This window comes from Peromyscus californicus, unplaced genomic scaffold, assembly GCF_007827085.1.
Source record: "Peromyscus californicus insignis strain IS unplaced genomic scaffold, ASM782708v3 Scaffold_9__1_contigs__length_137607984, whole genome shotgun sequence".
Classification (NCBI taxonomy): domain Eukaryota; kingdom Metazoa; phylum Chordata; class Mammalia; order Rodentia; family Cricetidae; genus Peromyscus; species Peromyscus californicus.
In genome coordinates this window covers 58986275-59000113 of record NW_026294617.1, presented here as the reverse complement: position 1 = coordinate 59000113, position 13839 = coordinate 58986275, and the positions used below count along the sequence as shown (strand labels likewise).

General features: G+C 43.4%; 1 long non-coding RNA gene across 1 annotated transcript; it reads right to left on the bottom strand.

The window, feature by feature from the left end:
• Positions 1-7375: 7375 nt before the first annotated feature.
• LOC128105963 (uncharacterized) lies at positions 7376-13416 on the bottom strand. The gene is made up of 3 exons (XR_008216553.1): positions 13120-13416; positions 10916-11090; positions 7376-10506 (listed from the first exon to the last, which is right to left on the bottom strand). It is a non-coding gene; the product is annotated as an uncharacterized LOC128105963 (long non-coding RNA).
• Between the last annotated feature and the right edge of the window lie 423 nt (positions 13417-13839).

Sequence of the window (13839 nt, the reverse complement as noted above, 5' to 3'; positions counted from 1 at the left end):
AGGTGGAGACAGGAAATGATATGGCTGGGCCGAGAGAGGATTATAAGGCAGGAGGAGACAGGAGCTTGGTCCCCTTTTGGCTGAGGATTTCGTAGAGGTAAGAACTAGTGGCTGGCTGCTCTGTTTCTCTGATCTTTCAGCTTGCACCCTGACATTTGACTCCGGGCTTTTATTGAGACCAATTAGGATTCATGTTACAAAGAAGAGGGGCCAGGACCCGAGGTTATCTCCTGAGACATGTCACCAGTGACTTCTCTCCCAATAGGTTCCATTTACTAAAGATTCCAGCACTTCCCAGTAGCTCATATTCTAGTCAACCAAGACTTCAGCATATAAGAAAGCATCCTAACTGTAGCAGAGAGTAAGCTGGATGATGAGGCGGGAAGGACTCCATGAGCCCCACAACCTGCTGTAGTTAGAAGCACCTGTGGAAGGTATCTGCTTAAGATCATAGGCCAGGTCTGTCTTGGGTTGAAATTAGAATCACTTGACTGGAGTACAGCTTGATGAAGAAGGCATGGAGTCCCAGCACCCACAGGCAGGTGCTGACTTTGATGAGTATAGGTGTTCAGGCAGGGGCCCTGAACACAGTTTGGACTCATCCTTGGATAGAAGCTGGAAATGGCCTTGTCAACAGGTCTGTCCTTATCAGAAGCTAGGAATGCCTGAAGGGAGTTTATTACTGCTCTTCCCCTGAATGAGCACCCCTGTCTGGAAACTGTATGTGAGGGACACGGTCAAAATAGAGAGGCACCTGGACAAACCAATGCATACTGCACCCCCGTTTCTGTTGTAAGTCCTATAAAAATTTCAATGGCACTCTGCTTTGGGACCTCTGCCTGCTATTCAGGAACTCTGCCTTCTTTCTTTTCGGCTCCCACCTACCATCTTATAAAACTCCTTTCTAAACTCACTCTCCTGTTGTCAATGAAATTTGTTCTTAAAAGTCATGAGGTAAGAGACCTAGAAGCCACTGACTTGGAATTGCCCTGGAGGCTGTTGATTTATCTAGGACCCCAGCACCCCAAGTTATGCTCATCTGAGGTGGGAGAGAAAGCCTCCATTGTACTCAAGTATCCCCACTTTCCTGAATCAGTATGGCCCAGAAGGGTGAAGTGCCTGATCCAAGTAAGGAGTGATGGGAAGGGAAGACGGGAAGGGAAGGAACGCTTGTGAATCACACACTGAGTGGTGGTTGTGAAGACCATGACTGACTGACCTCAGTTTTCCAGCTTGGTTGAGTAAGACAGAGAAAACAAAGAATGAAATGAAAGCCCACGGGCTGGAGAGATGGCTCAGCAGTTAAGAGCACTGGCTGTTCTTACAGAGGTCCTGAGTTCAATTCCCAGCAACCACATGGTAGATCCCAACCATCTGTAATGAGAACTGGTGCCCTCTTCTGGTATGCAGGCAGAACACTGTATACAAAATAAATAAATCTTAAAAAAAAAGAAAGAAAGAAATGAAAGCCCACAAAGTGACAGTACTAGTGATAAAGAGATAATATCAACTAGGTATAGATTTGTATATGCTGCACAACAGGTTAATAGAGCTGTTAAGAAACCCTAACTTCTCATAAAACATTGACAGTATAAAACATTGACAGTTATTGGACTCATTGTAGGGAACCAAAGATGACCTCTTTGGCTTCCAAGTCCATTTCTATGAAAGAAATCGCTGTGGTCAACGAATCAATACAAACTTGGGTTTGCTGCGCCATGTGAATGAAATCTTCCCACTTGCTTTGGTAATTTAATAGTTACTTCAGAGATCATAATCACTTCAGCAGCAATAACTGTAGAGGCCAACATGGTGTCCCTGCAAAAACATCCCGCTGCAGTGCATAGGAAAGACCCAAGTTATACATTTTTGTAATCGGAAAATTTACGAATACAGCAATAAGAAATAGCTACAGGTGAATACCGGCCAAATTTGCTATAATTACATAATAATCAAATATCCTAATTGTGGGGATTGTGATGGTTGGTGTTACTTGGTCAACTCAACACAGTCTAGAATTACATGGAAAGACAGTTTTAATAATGGGTTATCTAGATTAGACTGGCCTGTGGCTATGTCTATGGGGGATTATTTTTATTACATTAGTTGAGGTAAGAAGACCTGCCCACTGTGGGTGGCACTATCCTCTAGGTAGGGGATTTTGGACTGTGTAAGAGTGGAGAAAGCAAGCTACACATTAGCATGCGTGAATTCATTGCTTTCTACTCTTGACCGTGGGGATCATGCTTCAAGTTCCTACCGTCTTCACTTCCTCTCAGCGGTGGACTGTGGTCCAAAACTGTGAGCCAAAATAATCCCTTCCTTCCTTAAGTTGCCTTCGTCAGAGTATTTTATTATAGCAACGAGAAGAAGAAATGAAGACGGAATCTTAGTTTGTGTGTACTTAGCATAAGGGTCTCTGGATTTGATCTCCAGCATTAACAGGAAAGGGAAGAGAATGGGAGGGAAGGAGGAAAGGAAAGGAAGGGCAAGGGTCAAAGGGGGAAAATAGGGAGGAAAGGAAAATGGAAGGAAACCAAAGGGATGGAAAGGAGGAAGGGGAAATGGAAAGCAGGAAGAAAGGGAAAGAGAAAGGAAAATGGAAAAGAAGGAAAAGGAGAGGGGACTGGGGAGGGGTTGGGGAGAGGGAAAGAGTTGCTCAGTGCATTTTGTAAAGTGACTCATGTCTCAAAGGTTCTTTATTTATATCTTTTCTGGGTAGCGTTAGATCACAAACACACTCCCTGCTAAAAATCAGGTCATACAAGCCTGCAGTCTGTCCCTTAGGATAAAGAACTGACAGGTACCTGCTGCTGCTGTGACTCCCGCAGTGGGGGAAGCAAGTCCCATCTTCCCCCAACCCCACTTGCTGATCACGACTGTCTTAGTTAGGGTTTTCGATGGCTGTGAAGAGGTACCATGACTATGGCAACTCTTACAAGTAAAAGGTTTAATTGGGATAGCTCACTTACAGTTTCAGAGACTCAGTCCATTATCATCATGGTGGGACATGGTGGTGTGCAGGCAGACATGGTGTTGGAGAAGTAGCTGAGAGTCCTACATCTTGCAGGCACCAGGAAGTGATCTGAGTGTCACACTGAGGGAAGTTTGAGCAAAAGAGACCACCTCAAAGCCTGCCTCCACAGTGACACACTTCCTCCAATAAAGCCACACCTTCTAACAGTGTCACTCACTTTGGGAGTATGGGGGCCAGTTACATTCAGACAACCACAAGGACCAAGGAAGCTTTGAACTATTGTCCTACCTAGTGCCTGTCTCCTGGCATAGGCTGTCATATGATGTGTAACTTTCTGCTACCCCTCAGAAGCCAGAAACCCACTTTGTTCAGGGATACGAGGCTCTTTCCTTCAGGCCCTCATCATGTTGGCTGTTGGAGCTGTTCTTTGGGATCAGCAGGGAAGGCTCTTTCTCCCTTTGCAGCCCCATTGGACTACCTGTGGTTTGGTGCTCTTCTAATGCTCTCTGACTTCAAGATCTGATCATAGATAGCCCCGTGGTTACGAATCACACTCTCTTAGCAAATCCCATTCTAAGGGTAATTCACGTCAGCTGCCTTTTACCTGCACATAATTTCTAATATACAGTAGAAATGGAAACAGGGCCTTGAACATACTCTGTAAGTGCTGTAGCACGTAGCCACACATCCATTGCTTTCCGTATACTCTTAGGTATTTTGAGACAATGTCTTCTTGTAACCTTGTCTATCTTCAGACTCCCTATGTAGCAGAGACTGGCCTTGAAGTCCAAATTTTCCTGCCTCTACCTCCCAAGTGCTGGGAGTACAGGCATATGCCACTATCCCAGGAATTTCTTCATACTTCTTATTATCAAAAGAGGAACACCGGCCGGGCGGTGGTGGCGCACGCCTTTAATCCCAGCACTCGGGAGGCAGAGCCAGGCGGATCTCTGTGAGTTCGAGGCCAGCCTGGGCTACGAAGTTAGTTCCAGGACAGGCGCAAAGCTACACAGAGAAACCCTGTCTCGAAAAACCAAAAAAAAAAAAAAAAAAAAAAAAAAAAAAAAAAAAAAAGAGGAACACCACTTACAAGTGTTCCTAATTTAGAAAATAATCCAGAAAATAAACTAAATAGTTATAGGCTTGGCTTAAAATCGCATGTCTTTTGTATAATATTGGCAAGGAGATTTTGTTTTGTATGTCCATTTGTAGAATAAATGAGATGTGTGTAAATGGTCATCAGTATTCTGGACACATAGTATATATTTAATAATTTTAGGCCTGTCTAATTGCCCCTTGCTGCTGCCACCCATACTTCCCTGAAGAAATACACATGACAGATGTAAATGTAAACTGTGACCATGGTTTACATTTCTTCATTTTTAGGTCTACAAGATTGACTCATAAGGGAGTCTATAGCCATCCCTCTCCTCCTCATTCGGTTCTAATTTGGGTAAAATGGCACCATTGTGTTGGCTTGCTAATCCCTCTCAGTCTATGCAGCCCAACTTCCACACTAAAACACACTTAAATTAAAATCATAAAGTATTTTCACTGTTAACACCCAATTGCTATATTACACGTTAAAAAAACAATAAATAATTAAAACAAGTATTATGAAACAAGTGAGTCACATGCTACATACCTTACAATGGTGTGTTTTCATTGTCAGGTATGACCTCAGCCGTGATGGAGATTGAGTGCTCATTTTCCCATGAGCCACTGGATCCCAGGAGGCTCGTTGAGGTTCAAACAGAAGGCTTCCTGGGAGATGGAAATGGAGCTGGGACTGAGAGCTCAGTGCTGCTCGTTCTTAGGCCAGGGTGCTTTCCTCTCTGTTCCCTCTTTCAAAGCAATCTTGTGGGCCTTTCTCATTTACGGTGCTGTGATGTCAAGGACCTTGGCATTTGCTATGGTGTTTAATGTGTGTTTCTACCGATACCAGTTATGTTTTCTGGTGAGGCCTTTGTCACTGATCCATGAAGAATGCGGCTGCCACTGGTATGTGCCAGCCACAGCAGCTGTCCTGCTGCTTTCCTGGCCGGCTCTCGGGATCTGTACACAATGGTGTGATGAAGCTTTATCACCCTGGTTGACTGATGAGGTGAGCCCCAAGGCTTAGTGTCAAGATTTTGTCTTTTATATAATCATAACAGAGAAGACTGATCCCCCAAACCAGTCTATTTCTGGCTTTGGATGATTGAAACATAATTTTAACCTTCAACAATTATGTTCTTCAAAATGTCGTTTTTTTTTTTTTTTTTCATGATGGAAATTGTCCCATAGAGAATTTCCTCTTCAAAGAGGGGATAGTAGACACGGTTCCTCCTGGAGCTGTTGCAACTTCCCAGCTAGTGAGCTCCAGTGAGGTAGCGGTAGCATTCCATCTTAACCCCTCCTGGGTTAACATCCCTCCCACAATTGGACAGTCAACTCCCTTTCAAGCTGTTTCTCTGTCTCCGTCTATCAACATGAATCTCTGAGGGTCCCAAACGTCCTACTTCCCCCTTTGAGCTACTGTAAGCCTTTACCCTCTATATTCTTTTACTTTGCATTGTTAACCCAAAGCCTTGCACAGGGTAGGCACACACACTCCGCCACTGAGATACACCCCAACCTCTGTGTTTCAGTTTTAACTTGGCTGCTCCTTAAACATGTCTTGCTTATGCTGGTGGGGGCACCTCTGTCCACTGACCAGTGTGGGAGAGCAAAATTCTGCTAATACCTGGACCTCAGCTCTCTCAACTGCTGCCAGGACCCTGGCTACTATGCTGCCTTGCAGACTGCCAATTCAACTCAGCCCTTGTCACGGGAAGAAAGGACACATCCTTTGACTTTGTCTCTATGAGACATTTTTTTACAGGGCTTCCAGAAGGTACTACAGGCCAAAATGACTCCAGTTCAGAGAGGAGATACTCTAAAAAGAGATATTTGTGACTTTTTACCCTTCAGCTATCAGACTACTGAAATAACAGGCTGCAAAGAACTAATGTTTTGCCAGGAATTCTATGCTGGGGAAAGAAAAGGCTTAAGCCCCAGTGCCAATTAGAGAAGGAACTTCCCTCCCTGGGAGAGACTGCATGGTTCTAAGAGCTTATCTCACAGTTAATATATGCATATTTCTTGGGTTTTGTTTCATTTTGTTCTATAATATTATCACACAGAGGTATTAAAGGACAGAGAGAGACAGGAGACTTATTCTCCACAGTTTGGGTAGTTTAAATAAGTCCATTTTCCTGTATCCATTTTTGTTTCATAAATTCTGTTAAGATGTGATGCTAACTGAAAGGAACCCACAGGTGACAGCTCTTTGAGACATTAAACAGGCTCCCTGATGACTGGTCACGGTCCAGATAGGAAGCTCCTGCTTCGGACCCACAGGTCTTCTGCTGAATCCAGAGCACCCCTCATCTGCCACTCCCATGTCACTGTAACCTTTGCAGCAATGAAGATATTCTAAAGAGACACTGTGCCTCCCACTTTGTTATCCAGTCTACTGAAACAATGTTTCCCAAGGAACTGGAATTTTCCCAGAAATCTTAAGCTGGGAGGAGAAAAAGGGCTGAAGCCTGGTACCAGTAAGAGGAGGAACTTGTCTAAGATATTTCACATAGTTTTGACTACCTGTCTGACTACCTCTCAGGAGAGATTGGAGCCAAGACAACGATGGGCCAGTGATGGATGGGACCACACCTTGACTGGGACTGCTTAGTATGCATACCTCTTGCCCTCTATTAAAACCTAAATCTCATGTTAGGACCCCAAATATGGACTTGGGGAGAGTCACTTGGACATCTATGTTCCTCTTCTCACATTGAGTAAATCCTTTTACTGTCGTGGAATAATCTTTTTGTACACTGTGAAAACGTATCTTTGCCAAGGTGCCTTCTGATTGATTTAATAGAGCTGAATGGCCAGCAGAAGAGGCTAGGCAGGAAGAGGTTAGGCAGGACTTCTGGGCAGAGGCAGAGGAAGAGGAAATGAATCTAGCAGTGGGGAAATGCCAGAGGACACAGAGAAGAAACAGGAGGTACAAGTTGGAAGAGAGGTTAAAAAGCCAGGAGGCAAAAATGTAGATTAATATAAATGGCTTAATTTAAGTTACAAGAGCTAGTGGGACAAGCCTAAGCTATAGGCTGGGCTTTCATAATTATAATAAGTCTCTGTGTCATTATTTGGGAGCTGGCAGTACAGAGAAAGACTTGCTACATTTTACTGCTTTGCACTATTACTGATTTCATTAATTAGGGGGTTAGTAGCCTACCCTAACTCGTTAGAGCAGCTGCCAGGGCCTAGGCACTGATTTTAACAACTCCAGCAACAATTTTGGCAAGCCAGCCAATTTAAAAAAAAAAAAAACACACACACACATTTTGGGTATCAGACAAACATTTTTCAAGTTGGCCCTGCATGGAGAGGACAGACTAAACAGTTCCATGGAGCTGACAGAATCACTTCCTTCCAAGCACATCTTCCCCTTCAGCCTCCATCAACTGCTGTTTACCACTGTTTGGTGAGGCAGAGAAGTGAGTAGCTGGCCTTTGTTTTTGACTTGATGACAGTCTGACTCTTATACAATTTCCCCAATCACTGGACCTTGGGCTTTTCTATTACGTTGGCCTAGAGGCTCCTTTCAACTGTTGGAACCATTTCGGGGGCCTGCCATCTGGTGATTGAGTGTCTTTCAGAGTTTTTCCGAACTGTTTTGGTTTGTTGAACTATTTGGGCTGTTGCACCATTTGTATGACAAGCCTTATCCACTTGGAAGCTCTTGTGAACAAATTTGGAGTTCTGTTGGAATTTGGGGCATCTGCTGAGTGACAGGGAAAGTTGAAACGTGCTGCTCTTTGGGGCTCCATTGAACTGATTGAGTCAGAGAAGCAATGGTATTGAGACCTGTGTGGTCATTCATATGACCATGAAAATATTAAGTGTGTACTATCTTGGTCCCCCTACGGAGAACCCTATCTGGCTAGTCTTCTGTAAACTTATATTAGTCTCTAAGGTAGCATGGGGCATGTCTTATCTTCCCCCTAGAGGTCCTGAAAACAATGCATGGCAAACCTCTGGGTGCTTCAGTTTTGAATTTCTTTGTTGAGCTTATTGCAAACTAAAATTTCTCTTCTAGACGTGGCCGATTTGGGGTCTATGTGTGTGTGTCCATGGATGGATGGATGTAGATATTAGGGCACAAATTCTGTACTATATTAGTATGTGTTGCTGGTTTTTCTCTCTTTCTTTGAAAATCTAGCTAAAATGTAACAATTTACTTTTACACTGTAGAATTTGGACTGAAAGAAAAAAAAAAAACCTCAGCCAGTTAGAATATTAACTAATGAGTTGACAGGTTGATTCTGAATTCCTTTCCTGGTGGAATGATTTGAATCTAGGACAACACAGGGTTTTTCTGGGAGGTGGGGAGGTGGCGGAGAGTCAGGATCTCATTGTATAGCTCTGGCTGGCCAAGAACTCCGTATGTAGACCAGGCTGGCCTTGAACTTACAGAGCTCCACTTTCCTCTGCCTCTTATCATGATTTTATATATTAGTAAGACAATTGCTTGTTTTCTGCTGATTTAGTTGCGCAGAAAACAAGACCTGTTCGAAAACTGTCTTGCCAGAGTCAAGGTTGATTTAATATACATTTAAGTCTTTAAAATTCCCACTTTATAAGCAACTATTTAAAAAGATCTCATTCCCTGTATATCTGTGACTAGAAACACATGGAGCTGTGTGTCCAAACTCTGTGTATTATTATAAGATTGCAGAGTTAAGCATGTGTAAGTTCAACATAGGCAATGTGGCCAATAAGTGCTGTTTCATGCAATACACACTATGTATGGACTATCACCATAGAAAATGAACAGTGACGTTCCTTTGACAGTTCTACTATTTTGAATTAATACCATTAAGATTAAAAACCTGCCATTTGGAGCCAAGGTGTATGTCTATTTGCCTGACTAGGTAAATATTTGTTTTTATATATAAGGCATGTACTTATACATAAGAAAATGAGTCTGCTTGTGGTGGTCACTTAGTCATAAATATGTGAGTTCTAGTGTTTTTACTTTTGTCACTGCTGTAGATGTGTTATCCTACCAGGATTTATAAATTCTAAATTTTGCCTCAAAATTAGAAGCTGAGTTGGTACATAAAAGACCTCTGTGTGATTGTTCTGTATCATGGTGCTGATTGTTACCGGCTCCTTTAGATGTGAATGTGTGCTGGTCCCAGCGGCAGATTAGTGAGCCTCTCACCCCTTGTCTGAGAAGCTTCTTTTTGCAGTAGATGATGATTAACAACTGGTCAAGGTGCAGAGAGGCTCAGCCTCAAATGGGACACCTGTCTCACACCCCCTTCTCCCAAGGCTCAGCTATCACTGTGGAATAGGGGGGTGTAAAGACTGTAAAAGCCAGAGGTGGTGTGGATGTCTAGACCAGAGGGAAATAGCGCTTTCCAGACACAGGAGGGAAGTCTGTGCGTACGAACTCACAGGGGTGGTGACAGCGTGCGCAAGGCCGTGCAAGCTCAAGCCAGTCCAAACCCCAGTGTTGAGAGGAGAGGTGGGCTTTGAAGAGCCATTGGCAATGGACAGATGCTGGGGGAAGGGAAGTCGGTTTTCTGTAAGTGTGTGGTCCCTGGTAGGCTGACCATGCTCTAGAGGATGGCCTCAGACCCAAGAGTACTTGGGCAGCACAAATCAGACATAGCTGGTTTTCAGAGGGGAGAAAAAGTAGCAGGTGACCACAAAGTTGGATGGGTAAGTAAACAGGGGTGTATCTGGGAGGAGTTGGGGAAGCGCAAGTGACTATAATCCTAATACTTTTAATGAAATTTGCAAAGAGTTAATAAAACTAATTTTTTAGAGAAGAAAAAAGTTACTTGATCCTAGTAAGAAAGAAAAAACTACATCTGTACACACACAGATTTGCTTATATCTACATCCACCATTTCAATCATCCATTTTTTTAAAAAACAGTGCTAGGGATGGAGCCCAGGACCTTACACGGCTAGGCAAATGCTCTACCACTCAGCTACATCCCCAGGTAACTAAGTAACACTCAATTTCGAGGTTTTACATTTTTCTCAGACTCTTACATTTTCTCTGATTTTTCTTAAGGGCTGAATTTACACCAGACTTTGTATTAGAAGCACTCTTCCAGTTCCTGCCGGGTCCCAGTTGGTTGCATTTTTATCTACTAATGCTTATCATCCATACCAGGAAACAGTCTGCAGGAGCAATCGGTCCTGATCTCCTTATCCACTGTGTCAACCATCACATGACAATAGACTTCTCGGTAATCTGAAAAATGCCACGATGCTCTTAGATAAACGAAACTGCAGTGAGGGAGAATTCCCAGCATGCTTTTGAAAAGGTTCCGAAGAAAAACAAGCTGGCCACAGTGGGTTCTTGTGGCTAGGCTGCCATTCTGCCTTGCTGAGCTCTGGCCCAGGGCTCCACAGTCCAGTGGGTAGAGACTTGGTGTTTGTTCTGTGACGGTGTGATACCTGTCACAGAACAAGCATGTCCTAGAGAAAAAGCACATAGAAAAAGAAGCACAGCTCAAGCCACTAGCATTTAGAGAAAGCAACACTGGCTGTCTGCGAGAGGATGTTCACTCCTTTTAAGAGATGCTGGCTCATTTTTGGTGATACTTATGGTCTACAGAGGTGTCTCACAGCCTTTCTCTGGGCGGTCTGCGCTCACTAGGAATAGATGTTTGTATGCCTTCTTCTCCAAAACACCTCATCTGAGACCAGCCAAAAGAGATTGGCATTTTATCTCCGCAGAGAGGACCCAGAGATGCGTTCCTGAGCAGGTGTCCTTCATCACTGTCCTGCCCTCGCACCGGAATGCTGGGACCTACAGTGAAAGCTCATCTTTGCAGCCTGGTCCCAAGCTTGCATTCCCCCTAGCCTGTTCAAAATGCTCAGTTACCTGGAAGTGTTCTCAGAAGTTTCTCTGTATGCAGCTTTGTCTTTTCATCTTGCACAATGCAGTCAGCATGTTTGCAAAGGCTTTCCTCTCTGAATCTCCGTTGGTCCCGAGCCATGTGGATGGGAGCCCAGGGTAGCAAAGCCAGGCCACTGACGCTGGTTGGCTTTTAAAGACACTGCCAAAGACACATGTTTACAATAATAACTAACAACATTTTTAATTGAGATAATTTACCAAATAATAGGGTTTTTAAAGTTATTTTAAATCAGAATAGGAGATATATCTCAATGGTAGTTTTTACCTAGCTTGCTTCAGGTCCTGGGTTTAATCCCCATATTGAAAAAAAACATACAAACGTCATAAACTTTTAATTGGCAAAATGTGATTTAACTGACTTAAAGTACAGACGTTGGACTCGGGTGCAAGTAGAATCCTTGTCCGGCATACACTGGGTAAGATAGGTAGCATGGATTAATAAAATGAATGAGGGGTTGGGGCTTTAGCTCAGTGGTAGAATGCTTGCCTAGCAAGTGCAAGGCCCTGGGTTCGGTCCTCAGCTCCAAGGTTAAAAAAAAAAAAATTAATAAAATGAATGAATGCATGTCAAATGTTATCTTGGATTAAGAAAAATTAAATCATCTTTATTGATACAACAACGGAGAGAAATCCACTGTTATAACCAATGCGCTGAAAGCTCGGTACGTAGGAAGAGCTGCAGCTCACACAGCTGCCTTGGGTGTAAACCAGCTAGTAATTACACACATCAGACTCCCAACCAGAGTCTTTCCCCTGAAGGCATGCATGCGATTGCGTCATCCCTCAGGTTTAAGTTCTTCCTTCAAGTGTCATCAGAGTACTGGGATGGAAGCGGGTGGAAGCGGGTTTCCAGCATCTGCCCTCTCCTGCTGCTGGCTTTCCAGCAGCACTCTTTTCTGCGACACAGCCATTTAAGTTCACTTTGTGTGCCTGTGAATAGATGACCGTCTTTTCTAATCCACATCTTCCAAGCTCCTGGGGGCGGGGCGGGGCGGGGCGGGGCGGGGCGGGGCGGGGGCGGGCTACTCATGGAGGTGTTTGATTGGTTTCAGTCTCCGGCTCAGATATGTTGTTGTTTTTTTTTAATCTGTAAAAACATTGCTAGACACTGACTACCACCAGAATAATTTTCTACTGTAAATTTATTACAAACTCATACAGACTTCTGAAAAGTTACTTGAGAAGAGATTTAAGTTTATTGAGGCCTTGACCCATTTCAGTGGGCTACATATATTCAACACTGATTAGTCTCTTTTTTAAAAAATGTAAGTAATCAAGAAAAGTCAGTTGGGCCAATTAAGCTCTTTTTGTTTTTCTATCCTTCCACGACACTCAAAACTCTAAGATATTTTTATTGGCTACCTAATAGTACTACAATAGCTTCAGGTTATTTTGTTTTTGTTATTATTTATATGCACATGTGGAGGTCGGAGAGCAACTTGTCAGAGTCAGTTCTCACCTCCTACCATGTAAGTCCCAGGAATGTAACTCAAGTTGTCAGTCTTGGTGGCAGATGCCTTTACCCGATGGCCAGGGCTGTCCACCTCACGTTTAGAACCGACCGGGAGGATGGGAATAAAAAGTCTGAAGCATCGATATCAAGGCTAAACAGTGTTGAATGGATGGGAACCACATGGTTTTAAAGCTCAATTTCATTTTATTAATTTTATAATTCCATTTTATTATTTGTTAGTCCTGAAAACAAAACCCAGAGCATTACCCACGCTAAAATGCACTCCATCTCTGAGCTCCAGTCCTGCCCTTATCCAGGTGATTTTAAGCATATCCAGCTTGGGATTTTCAGTTAACTTTCCCTGAAGGTATTTCTTCTTTAAAATGCCCTGAATTTTTATCATTCTTTGGGAAACATTGGTCACCTGTTCTCAATTTTGTATACCGGGTCAGGATCTACTTAAAAATAAATTAAAAACCACACAGATTTTATTCCTGTCTGGAAAACAGGATCCGACTCCCATAAATGTCCCAGGGTCCAAGTGCACACTGCTCCATGGCACCGGGGTCGTAGCTGCCGCAGAAGACACAAGGGGTGAACCACACTGTGGATTTTCAGTGGGGAATGAATGAGCACGTGAGGATTCAAGGCCATCTTTTGGTCACATGCCACATAACCGTGACTTTGACTAAAAAAGTATTTTCAGAATAAGTACCTTCAGTATTAACTGATGTCCTCGGGGTCTTCACTGTTCTCTGGTCCTCAGTGGCTTCTCTTGATGCTGCCGGAGAAGCATCAAAATAAAATGAATGATAACACTAGTCAAACCTGTTTTATTTCGGCAGCGTCTGGAACTCATTCTTCTTACTGTTGACAGAACCAGCAGACTGCTCCAGTTTATTTTATTTTATTTTATTGCCTGTGTGGTTTTACTGATAATTCTTGTCAGCCTCCAGAATAGAAAGACAGGTGTGACTCCCCAGCTTTAGTCTAGGTGGGGAGAAAGCGGGGAGAGAGCCATGACAGCGTTCTTCACAAACGCACATGAAATTCCTGATGGTATAACGAGAAAACGCGATATGGAGATTGGAAAAGGATCGAGGCTGAAACAGAAAAACACTGTATCCAGTAATTGAAACCTCCAGCTCGACTCAAGATTGGCTCAAGAGTAATATTAGCACCACTTACTGTTTAAGATTTTAAAGGAGCTCCCGAGAAAGTGCAATTTTGCACTTTTCTTTAGAGAAACAAAAACCAAGGGGCTGCAGTAAAGTAAATGTGTTTTGAATTAGGTTCACATGAACGAACGTGAAGCGATGTTTCTGGGCAGAGTGTCTGGTGTGGAGTTTCTTCATTGCTTGGAACTGTTTGAGATTTGACATGGGCTTTGTGGGGAGCTTCGTCCCCCTTGGAAATCTATGGCTGTGAGCTGCTC